The following is a 12,552-nucleotide window of genomic DNA, read 5'->3' as shown; positions in this document are numbered from 1 at the left end:
TTACCTTAATTGTCCTATTCAGAATCGAAATAATTGATGCAAGCTATACTTTATTGTAGTTTTAACATGGGTAGACATTATATTCGTGTTATTTAGCCCTCACTATCGCTCGGGCTAAAATAATCACGAATATAATGCCTACCCATGCAGTGTTCTCCCCAGAAATTTTGGATAGCATCACATTTTGCGTAAATAAAAATAACTGTATTTTTTTTAATTTCGTTTGTCGCGTCGCGTTGATGCTCTATTTCTTTATATGTTTTAGTTTATATTGTTCAATTCATAACTGAGAATACAATTAAACTATAACCACAAAAACAGTTGTTTCAATTTATGTTTTCTTTATTCATTTATAGTTACAGAATTATTTTTTTCCTCTTGTGCCAAATAAAAATAAATAATTATGTGGTTTCAGTTACCCAACAATAAGTCAAATGAATGAATGGTTCATTATAGATCAACCTGTATATATACAAAACTAAATGTCTAGTACACAAAATTAACTTTTTTTTTTATAGTATATCAAGTAAAGATAAAGTAGCAAAAGTAGCAAAAAAAAAGTCAATTTAAAAACTTTTTTTTATCATGTTTATGAAATTCATTGTTTCATGGCACTTAATGAATTAGTTCCAGTTGTTTCTTTATTTTTACATTAAAATGATATGTATTTTTAACAAAGTTATCTAACAAATAGTCTGTTAAGAGTAGTTTTCTCTCTTGGTTAGTATATTTTTTCTGTCTACTGTCCATCTGTTGTCATTATCGTGAAAATGCGGATTTTTGTTATATCTGGTCCGCTTCCAATCCGTAGTTAACACAAAAATGTGCAATGGCGGCCGTAGAAAAATTTACGAAAATGAGTCCGAGAATAAACATTGTTTGACAAGAGATTGTGAATGAATAAGACGCTTTTAATGCATTAAATGGATTAAACATAAATTTAAGCCAATTATGATAACTTTTTAAAGACGTATTAAACTTATTTTAAACCAAAATTCTCGCTCTCGTATTACCGGAAGAGAAAGAAAGTAATTTTTGGAGAGATGCACAAATAAACGACCTTTTTTAAAAAAAAAAAAATAGTTTCAATCTTTGAAGTTTCGAAATACAAAACTTAGATTTCGAATTGTTTTGTGATTGCATTTTTCCATGTCGAAATTGGTTATTGCAGACACGTGGTATTAGTCGTGTCTCAAGTGTCAGCTTGGGATATTCGCATCCAAACAGTTATCACCTTGAGGGCAATTAACACCTATAGCTATTTAATCTCTTAATTGCCTTTAGTGTCCGACTTAAAGGGATTACAATTAAAGGTGATATAATTTTTATGATCATAATCGATAATAGATGAAAGTTCAAAATTGAGGACAAGTAAAATAGCATCTTCAAAATAATTATACCGTTGCGGGAATAATTATAGCGTCGCGGGAATTATTATAGCATCACGGTGAAAAAATATAGCGTCGCGGTACCGCGACGCTAAAACGGCCTGGGGAGAACACTGCCATGTTAAAACGGTATAGCTTGCATCAATTATTTCTTAAACATATTGCCATCAATGTGCTGGTGGATCATCATACCATGTAGATGTTTATGGCAGTTTCTGTTTGTGATGCGTTAACATACATGTATTGCCAATTTGAGACCAATGACAATGTGGAATATCAAACATCTAACATTCTTGTTGTATAATGAAGCAGATGTATCATGTCAGGGGTACTACTTGTACAAGTAATCTTTATTTACATGACAAGTAGTAATCCTAACTGCCTGTGGAAGAAAGTATTTAGAAGATGTAAAAAATACTCTGTGAATACTTAATTTTTTGGCAAAATTATGGTGACTTGAGTAACACCAGTATCACTCAGATTACAATTCTACCTTGACAGGTAAGTTTGTATCACTGGCAGACCTATTTGGAAAATCACCGTGATTTTTGTAAAAAAATCGGTGTTTTTTGGACAATCTGCGCGGAACGGATAATAAATAGAGGTTCATCGTAAATGTTCCGTTTTACAGAATATTTTGCGGTTCTCCAGAGATTTTCCGTGTCTCAGGGAATTATCCGTTTGTCCGTTAAAACGGGTGTGTATTGAGTCATTGATAGAACCAGTGATGCGTGAGCGACGGTTATTAAAAGGTCGGTTGTATAATCCGTTATGCGTGAGCGACGTTCAATCATTAATTGATCGTTGTATAATCCGTTAAGTGTGAGGGACGGTTGTATTGAGGTACAGATTGTGTTATATGTAGAAGTTTACAGAACTACTAGTATCATTAATTGATTGAGATATAAGGAATTTTAAAAAATTTATCACATAATGTTTTGTAAATTTAGAGAGAAACAGATTATATATTTCTCGGGGTGAAAGGTTTACTTTTATGGTGGAAAAATACATGTGTATTTCTGAGGCCGCAGATCATTTAAACTTCATTGGCAAATAGGAATTTTTAAAACGGTCTTGATCACCTGCTGATCCATTAATCGTTCAGAATGAAATGCACATTTATACCTCTTGGGGTTGAAGGCATATATTAGCAAAATTAACAATATGCTACGATGAGATAATAACAAGTTGCGAATTTTAGTCCGAATGTGTATATATATATGAGCATATGGACATACATTCATCTTTATAATTAATCAGTTCATCTGTCATTTGTTTTATTAAATTACTTTTCAATTGTGGTATAAATACAATTTTATCATTGTGTAAGACGATTTGAGAATAATGCTTTCATCGTAAATACTTCAGAAATTATAATTGATTCAAGAACCGTTTATTGGAACAAAAATAAAATGAACGGCCTGGAGGAAGTTCTAACCTTAGTTGATATCATGGGTTAATTGGTATAGCAGTATGTTACGTAATACAACGATCGTCCATGCATAATATGCATATGTATGTATATAGTATGCATGCAACTGGATTTCGACAACTCGTGGGTTGTCTTTTAGACAAAGAAGTTCCATTTTAAAGATATGAAAGTACGTCAATGCACGTCTTGTAAACTAATCTGTTACTTTTTGAAATATAAATAAGTTATATTTAAAAGATTGGATGGTTATTTCACACGTATCAAAGTTCTTCTGTCATCATTACTGTTTTTCAATTATATTTTGAGAGTTCGATCTTAAAACTAAGTTCGTCCTGACATTTATGGAATATTTGCCACTGGAAGTTAAACAACCAACAATCAATCATCTTATTACAAAATTTAAAATATGCCTGAGCGATAATATTCTTTTAAATTTTAATGTGAAAGACAGTTTCTCCATTTATAAGAAGGCACTTCCAGGTCTAATGTTAAGTGTATCTACATCCCGGGATTGAGATTTATTTACTATACTAGCAAAAAAAAAAAAGAAAAGAAAAGAAATGATGATACGTTTTTTTTTAATAATTAAATAATTAACGTTAAAAATATATGTAATTAACTTGATCTAAAACTTGACCTCGCTCATAATAGAGAATGTTAAAAATCAATTGTGTCGACTGCACGGGATTGTCCAACGGCGGGAAATACCCTGTAACTATAAACACAGGTGATGTTACTGACCGATTGTGGAATGTCAACTCAGGGTTAAAGTGATGTGTAATGATTGTGCACTTGAAAGTTGAGGCTCTAGTCATGCTAGTAGGTTCATTTCAATTGATAATCGATAATCTAAAATCATTTTTTTTCCAAATCAACGATGAAGTTTTGGATATTATGGAAGGGATTTTTTTTAAGGACAACGGAGGTACCTTAAAAGTCTATAGGAAAATATACAAATAAAATAATATAAAATAATTTCGAAGGTCACAACTTGTATCTTATAAATCAATGATAAAGCGACTTCATCAGTATTAACAGTTCAGATGACTTTTAATTTTGTTTGTGTTTCAGGAGTGGGAGTGTATAAGATTACCTTATATTACAATGTTTGTTTATATTGCTTGACCCTTATGGGTGTAATTTTGCAATAAAGATTAAAAATATATACTTTGGATGTTCCATTCTCAGCATTGTTTCTGGTCTGTCTGTTCGTTTGTTCGTTCGTCCGTCTGTCCCGCTTCAGGTTGAAGTTTTTGGTCGAGGTAGTGTTTGATGAAGTTGATATCCAATCAATTTTAAACTTAGTACACATGTTCACAATGATATGATCTTTCTAAAGGAGTAGGTCCGGTAAGGCCTGATTTCGGCCTCAATTTTCAAGTTCATCTAACGAAAAATTTTAGACGCTTTTTAAACACTTAAGTGTCTATTTCAATTGATTCAATTAGTTTATGGGAAAGATTTTAACTGATTACGTCATTAAAAACGCTCCGATTCAAGCTTAAATATGAAAAATCTATCAAATATGCCAAAAATCGTCACTTTTCAGATGGTTTTTGTCAAAAATGAATGTGGCCGCATCCGTGTTCATCCTCAACCTTTATATATATTATGTATTATCATAAAATACAACTTACATTTCAATATTATGGATGAACACGAATGCGGCCACTTTCATTTCAGACGGAAACCGTCTAAAATTTAACTAATATGATCAAATTGTGAAGATTTCAGTAACTTAGCACGACTTAATGATGCTAGTACTCCATATATGTGCATTGTATTGTAAAAAACAGCCCATATTTATGTAGCAGAAGCATTCTACTTTTCAATAAATATCTTAACGATTACATATTCACAATTTTCTAAAACTGCTATATTTTGGGGCCAAAAATGGGTCTTACTGAACCTACTCCTTTAATGCCAAATTAGAATTACCTCATTTCCTCAGTCCACTCAGGGACTTTCTATACTAAGTAAAGAAAGTCCCTGGTCTGTTAAACATAGAAAATGATAGTGCGGATTGGGCATCCGTGTATACTAGTGACACATTCTTTTTTTTAATTTATTTAACTTGTTCTCAGTGGCAGATCCAGATTTTTTTTATATATAAGGAGAGGGGAGACTAACTGATAATGTCATGAGAGGACCAGCTCCAGTCATTCTCAAGTGATTCCCTATATAATACATATTTATTTTTTAACAAAAGGGGGCGGACACCGTGTCATTCCCCCTTTATAGCCGACTGAGAAACTCAAAGGGCTGTTTAGGCAGTCAATGTCGTCAAAAACTTCTATGTGTTGTATAGCCAGTCATTGAGTCAGTGTCGTTAAAAACTTCCATGTATATCAATCAATCAAATCAAGACTTAAAAACTCCCATCAACGCCATTCCCCACTAAATCCGGCTCTGGTTCTATTAATTTCATTACTTCTTCAACATACTAGTATCGGGAGCATGTGAGTATGGTAGCACTCCGTAGATAGGTCTGTAGTTTTGCATGTATGACACTAACAGTTGGCCTAACGTATTAGAAGGCCAGGGTTGGAAGGTTATTCAACATTCTGTGGCTCAATTGTAACTATATTTTCTGTGAAGTGCTACCTAAGCCGTGTCCTGGTGAACCCTACCCATTTTTTTCAAAGGATTTTCCAATAGCACATCGAAACACTTCCAGCATTCTATATTTTTTTCACCAAAAAAATTGTACCTCAGCATAATACAGGTCATGAGGTACATTTGTTTGAGGAGGGGGTTTCAATTACTGTTTAATTTCCTGTTACTACGAATTTTCGGGATTTTTTTTTCATCAGATTTGCCCTGTTGTCTTTTCTTTTAACTCCGTGTAAACCCTCACATGCGATGTTTACAGAATTATTTGTTTGAAAAATTAAATTTGTTGTATTACTTCTTTTATCGAAATAATATTTAGTTAGCTTTATTAGCGCCTTTTCAAAGTCCAAGCATTGAACATTGCAAACACATATAGATATTTTCAAATGAATTAGAAAATATCTTCCCAAATCGACAGAACGAACAGAGAGATATTTGCCACTGGTCTTTACCCAGTTAACGATTCACTCTTAAATGCATTTCTCAAAAAACGATGGGAAACAGAAAAAAACCAGACTATATCTTTTGGATAAACAGCCAAGGACATTTCCAGACATGAATATAACTGCATGGACCATCGCTTACAAGTTTTGTGACAGAACAGGCTTACAACTTTACTATAGTACATGTACAGTGCTTAGAACTCTCATAATGGTTTTATGATAACTGATTTCTGAGGAATATGTTTAACTTGATAATGTAAACTTTATTTAAAGATACGTTTTTTCCAATTGGCGCTAAAGAAAAGCACCATATGAATATTCATGAACCTACAACGATTGCTCAAAATCGTTATTTAAAAATCCTGTTTGTGAGATACAGATTCATTTCAATACCGAAATTTCGTCTATATATTAAGTTTCACAAGTGTATAACACGGAGAAGCTATCAGAAGGTACATTACTCCCATTTTGTTTGGGTGTGAACCATCGATGTTTACAGCAATATCAAAGAATAAGATGATGATGGTAGAAAGAACTATGGGCGTCATGTGGCAAATATTATATGCATATCGGACCATGAGTTGTCAATCTGTATGAAAAGATTTCCAATACAACCATATTATTGAGAAGGAATGTTCACATGCTCTCGTACTAGTATTACAGGGTTCTTGTGTCGTTCACCTTAGACACACATCTTTTTAACGATGTTTAAAAAAAAAGACAGAACCAATTTAATGTCATATATCTCTATTTTTTAATATAACTATAACAAGAATACCCCTATTTAGCGGACAAGCAGTTTATTCTTTTTTCTGTTATTGAATATTGAATACCAAGAAGGAAAATAAATCCCGAAATTAATTTGAAACTTTGATACTCAATAGTTTTCCAGCAAAATATTCACATCCCTTGGGGATAATTAGTGTTTGTCAAGTGGCATATATAACATGCATGTCGGAACAGGAAATTTTGCATAATGTACTTTCAGAACCATGTTCACATCATTATACATTATAGCCAACAATTGTGATGACAACTCCTTCCTTTGTTCGAGAACAATCTTGTTGAAATAGAAATCTGTGATTTTACTATGTCCATAACTTCGATGAACCCAAAGCAAGTTAAATATCGACCTGTATTTAATTCAAATAAGTTCTCTTCTTCTTCTTCGTCCATCGACATCCCATGATAACATACTGTTGTCATACGAGGACTAGTTTATTTACAAAACTTTTAACCCAAATAAACAAAATGTATGTTTCTTTCTTATGTTCAATGTAAAAATGTATATAATTTTGAATTGCAACTATCTATAGTTCCGTAACTTTCTATCAAGGCGTATAAAAGAATGGTCGATAAGTGCGTATATTTTTGTTAAATCAATATTTCTTGTACGTTTCAAACTGTCCTTCACTTTTGAGAACGAGTTCTTACATTTCCCCAAATTTACCCTTGGAAAAAATGTGAAAACAGATTTTTATTTTATCAAATCTTTTTTTTTGGAATTATTTAGATTTTTATAAATAATATTCTTTACAACAGAAATGTAATTTATAAACAAGCTTATGCGTTTAGTAATGACTAGTATATCGGACACGCAAGACAGAGATTTATACTATACACCTGATAGTTCAAAATGGAAAGTTTCAAGTTATCGGTCATATACACTGATCAATACCCTTAGAAGTGAAGCGATGCATGAACTTGCAAGTCCGACAGGAAATCGCTTGAATACCTGAACGGGTCACCTCACAATACATTTGGGAGTAATACCTTTAGCCATGCTGGTGGTCAGACAAGGGAAGGTACAAATTTATTTAAATAAGTTTATTACATAAAAGAATTATGAACAAATTAAATTTTCACGGAACACTTATTTACGCTCATTTATGACTTTGAACTATGACTTTTTCACCAATTCCCATATAAACAGTTAAAAACGACAGACCTTGGTTACCACGGTATAGCCGACTTATATTAACCCTTAAACCAAATTTCAGAAATCCTTGTATTGTAGTTCCTTAGAAAAATGTGACGAAAAATTTTCAACTTGGCTATCATGTGTAAAATCAAACAAGTGTTCGGTAAACAGGAAGTTGTTGAGTGATGAATCTGAAAACGCATCAGCTGACTTATATTAACCCTTAGGAGGAAATTTGAAAAAAATAGGCAGGACAGGAGTTTTGAGTAAAAAAAAGGCAGGATGAGACACTTGCAAAAAAAGAAGTCAGGACGACAATTTAGGTAAAAAAAAGTCAGGATAAACTAAAAAAAAAAAAAGGCAGGACCGCACTGAGTGAAAAATAAAAAGGCAGGACAGAGATCACAGCTAAAAAAAAAATGCAGGACAAAATTTTTCATCCTAGCCCCCCCCCCCCCCCCCCATAAAAATCAAATGGTAGCTCCCTAAACAGGAAGTTGTTGAGTGATGAATCTGAAAACGCATCAAGTTCCAAGTATAGCTGACTTATATCAAGCCTGAAACCAAATTTCAGAAATCCTGGTAGTGTAGTTCCTGACAAAAAATGTGACGAAAAATATTCATGGGACGGACGGACTGACTGACAGACGGATGGACTGACGGACTGACGGAAGGACAGACAGAGGTAAAACAGTATACCCCCCTTTTTTTCAAAGCGGGGGTATAATTAAATATCTTGCAATGCAGTTGTTTGCGATGTGCGATGATGCGTAGCTGCATGGTAGATTACCACGTGAATTAGATCATTTTGATTATCTTTGAATTCACCACAGTCGCTTGAATTTTAGTGATATATGTATGAATTTTTTTTTTTTAAATACTGTTATATGTACAATATATATAACAGTATTTTTTTAATTTTTTTTTTCATACATATATCACTAAAATTCAAGCGACTGTGAATTCACTAACACGTGGCTGTTGACACATTACACACAATATACTTAAAATACCTGGGGCAATTTACACTTCTGGTTTATTGTCCCTTTAACCAGCCAGTGTATCTGTGTATGATGTATTTATCTACCGTGCAAGGGTTGTGTAGCTAGTCAAGGTCGTTAAATGTATCTCTAACTCCATTGACAGACTCCCATAATATATTCGAAAGCGGATCCCGAATGTGGAAGGACGTAAAGACAATTTTACAAATTGGACTAGTGTACATGCAACATTCAATCTATTTCTTGTGTGACAGTTTACTGACTGTCAAACCCGTGTTCAATTTATTATTTTGATATGGTTCCATCATTCGAAAATAAGTTATCAAAATCTCAGTAGGCTAAAAAAAAACTACTGGATTTTACCCACAGAGTGCAACAAGGTCACGGAAATGGTCTCTATACTACTTCAAACTTTGGCAATCTAAAATGAAATCTAATCAGTCAATTTCACAGTATCACAATTTCATGTAACAGACGAAGATGGTGCCTTGAAGATAGCTGAGTAAAATAAATATTTTTTTAAACAAGATATATGTAGGGAGCTCTATTTTTAACCAACCTGCGCATGAACAGATTCATTTTTTCTTGTATTTACTTCCTGAATGACACGACTCTAGAAATGTTTGCCACTGGACATCAATTTAAAAATTAAATAGAATCAGACAGTCATGCTCGAGCAAATAACATTGAGAACGGAACTTTATAGCAAGATATATACTATAGTGTATACAGATTGTATTTGAACACATACGAGGGTCTTGAATATTGTCTTATAGTTGTAAGTAATTTTTCTGTAGTCTTCATATTTTCCCCCATTATTCTATATTCTTTGTTTTCTTGGTGTCTATTTTATTTACTTTTTTGGCCCTTTGTTGTGCACTTTTTGTCCATATATATTCTCTCTTCTTCTATATAAATCCTATTCAAACCCTTATAAACATACACAATCAAAATGTTCAACTCAAAACCCCAGTTGACTTGTCATCCATGGAGTTTTTCTCAACCGTTGAGAATATAACAAATGCTAAATGAGTCCGTTTAAAAAAAAGATGTGGTGTGATTGCCAATGAGAAAACTCTCGTTAAGAGACCATATGCCACAGAAATTAACAACTATACATGTAAGTCACCGTACGGCCTTCAACAATGAGCACAGCCCATACTGCATAGTCGGCTATAAAAGGAGAAAAAGTCTAGGAGTCCATTACTGATATTACATATATATATATGATTAATGTATCACGTATACGTCTGATGCTTAATTGTTGGCTCTGCTGGAAGGCAAAATATTTAGCTCTTTACTGACTAGTATTTAACAACTGAAACTAGATAAGTTATGAAAATCAAGGAATCTATACATGCTATAACAGCAAATTTGAACGGAACCAAAACGCAAATTAGTAAAATAATAAGTATTCTACTTGCATTCCAGCATTTTAATATTGGTAATTATTAATGATGTAATGCGTAAATAAGTTATCCTACACAGTGGAACAAATGGGAAGCCAAAGTACGTTAATGTCTGGATTAATCTTCTGCAAAAACCATGTCATTTTGTTTATTTTATCTGGTTAAATCTTCTGACATCAGACTCGGACTTCTTTAGAACTGAATTTTAAATGTGCGTATTGTTATGCGTTTACTTTTCTACATTGGCTAGAGGTATAGGGGGAGGGTTAAGATCTCATAAACATGTTTAACCCCGCCGCATTTTTCCGCCTGTCCCAAGTCAGGAGCCTCTGGCCTTTGTTAGTCTTGTATTATTTTAATTTTAGTCTCTTGTGTACAATTTGGAAATTAGTATGGCGTTCATTATCACTGAACTAGTATATATTTGTTTAGGGGCCAGCTGAAGGACGCCTTCGGGTGCGGGAGTTTCTCGCTACATTGAAGACCTGTTGGTGACCTTCTGCTGCTGTTTTTCTATGGTCGGGTTGCTATCTCTTTGACACATTCCCCATTTCCATTTTCAATTTTATTTCAATAAACTGACTTAAATAAAATTTAAGCAAGTTAAACTGTAAGCTTGCCGCCGTTGATACCCCCACCGAAATATTTCGGTTCACAGGAAGTTGTTGAGAAATGAATCTGAAAACGCACCACACGGTACAACTTACTTGCATAAACCCTGTAACCAAATTGATAGATACGAAAAAGATAGATACGAAAAAAATTTACTTAAATAAATGTTTAATTTACATGTAATGTATGACGTACTTAAAATCATCTTTGTGTAAAGAAACGTTTGAATTGGCTGATCTTTTTGTAAAGCATGCTATTTTGACGGTTACGGATTCAGACTCATTAAAGATGCATTTCTTTCTAACACAAACGATGCAAACGGCTAAGCTCGCACATGTTTTGATCATTTCTTTCAAACACATACGTTTGCAAAGTTTACATAAACTTTGACAAACTATGCAAACGCTAAAAATGCGTATGCAGTTTGTCGTTTGTTAGTACAAACGCTGCATTTGTTTCTAACTTCAACCTGATTAAACGAAGTATTTGTTTCTACGTTTGTAAAAAAGTCTGATTACCAACAACATGTGCATGCATTATTGAAAATTCAAACAGGGTCATTAAAGATTTATCAAACGATGTATTTGTTTCTACTCGTGTATCGTTTAGAAAACAGTAACACACGCGACACAACGTTTACAAAATTCTTGTAAGAAAGAAATGCGGCCTAAGAAAAATCTTCTTAGAATCACAAGAAGTTCTGATAGGTCGTAAAATAAACTTCCCATCACTTTATTCTTTTCACATGTCAATTTAAAAAAAAAAAAAATCGCAACGATGTCATAATTGAAAGCACGAGGAAGGCTGACCAAAATGTTCAACGTGCGGCTAGTGATTGACAGGTATGATTATATCTTGGGGCTCTTGTGGGGAGCGTGGTGTCGGACGGAAAAAAGATTTCCAGTATTCATATATATATAAATGTCGATCTGATGTGGAAAATTGTGAGTTTTTTTTTAATAGCACAAAGAAAAAGACGTTAGAAGAGTAACAATATGTAACTATAAACGAATTACTCGTTTATAATCTACGAGACTGATCAGATCGAAGTTTGATAAAAAAAAAAAAAAAAAAAAAAAAAAAGCATTCAATATCAAACCTTCTTGGTTGGAGAAAACATGTTCAATGTATACCTGCAAATATGTCTTAATAAATTATATTGTGTATTTAAATTATCTCCATTGAATACAATACAATTTATTAAATGTATCTATGATATCCTCCATAAATAAATATCTGTACAGGTAAAGTTAAATTCGGATCAACAGATTGATTTACGACCTTCCGCTTGTCCATGTTGTATTGCAAAAATATCACAGCAGGTGTTACTCACACTAGACAAGTGTCAAATCAGTATGACATTATGTCGGATTACGGCATCTGCAGTAATTAAGACTCTGCTTTTACTGTTTTTACAGGAACTGATTTATCTTAACATGACAATAAAGAAGAATTTTGTAAGGTGAACATATTTGTAGTATTGCAAAGTTACCACGTGCACTTTTCCTGTTCATTGGTCACATTTAAATAGATTATTCTTTATTGAACTAAATTCGATATTTAAATTGCAAGTAACTTTAATATCAAAACCACCGCTTTTTATTTCTCGACTGAAAAGGGTAATAAGACGGTTATTTTTATCTGACTGTAAACATTGTATATAATCACAACGATCTATTAATAACCGTTGCTCACAGATAACGGATTATACAACGATCTATTAATAACCGTCG

General features: G+C 33.1%; 1 protein-coding gene across 1 annotated transcript in view; it reads left to right on the top strand.

The window, feature by feature from the left end:
* The window catches only part of LOC143075801 (tectonic-2-like), a 39,255-nt gene that overhangs the window by 1,070 nt on the left and 25,633 nt on the right, over nt 1–12,552 (top strand). The window lies entirely within an intron of this gene.

The sequence above is a fragment of the Mytilus galloprovincialis genome, chromosome 5 (genome assembly GCF_965363235.1).
Source record: "Mytilus galloprovincialis chromosome 5, xbMytGall1.hap1.1, whole genome shotgun sequence".
Taxonomy (NCBI): domain Eukaryota; kingdom Metazoa; phylum Mollusca; class Bivalvia; order Mytilida; family Mytilidae; genus Mytilus; species Mytilus galloprovincialis.
The sequence above is the reverse complement of the archived record's forward strand: the minus strand, read 5'-3'. Positions and strand labels throughout refer to the sequence as shown.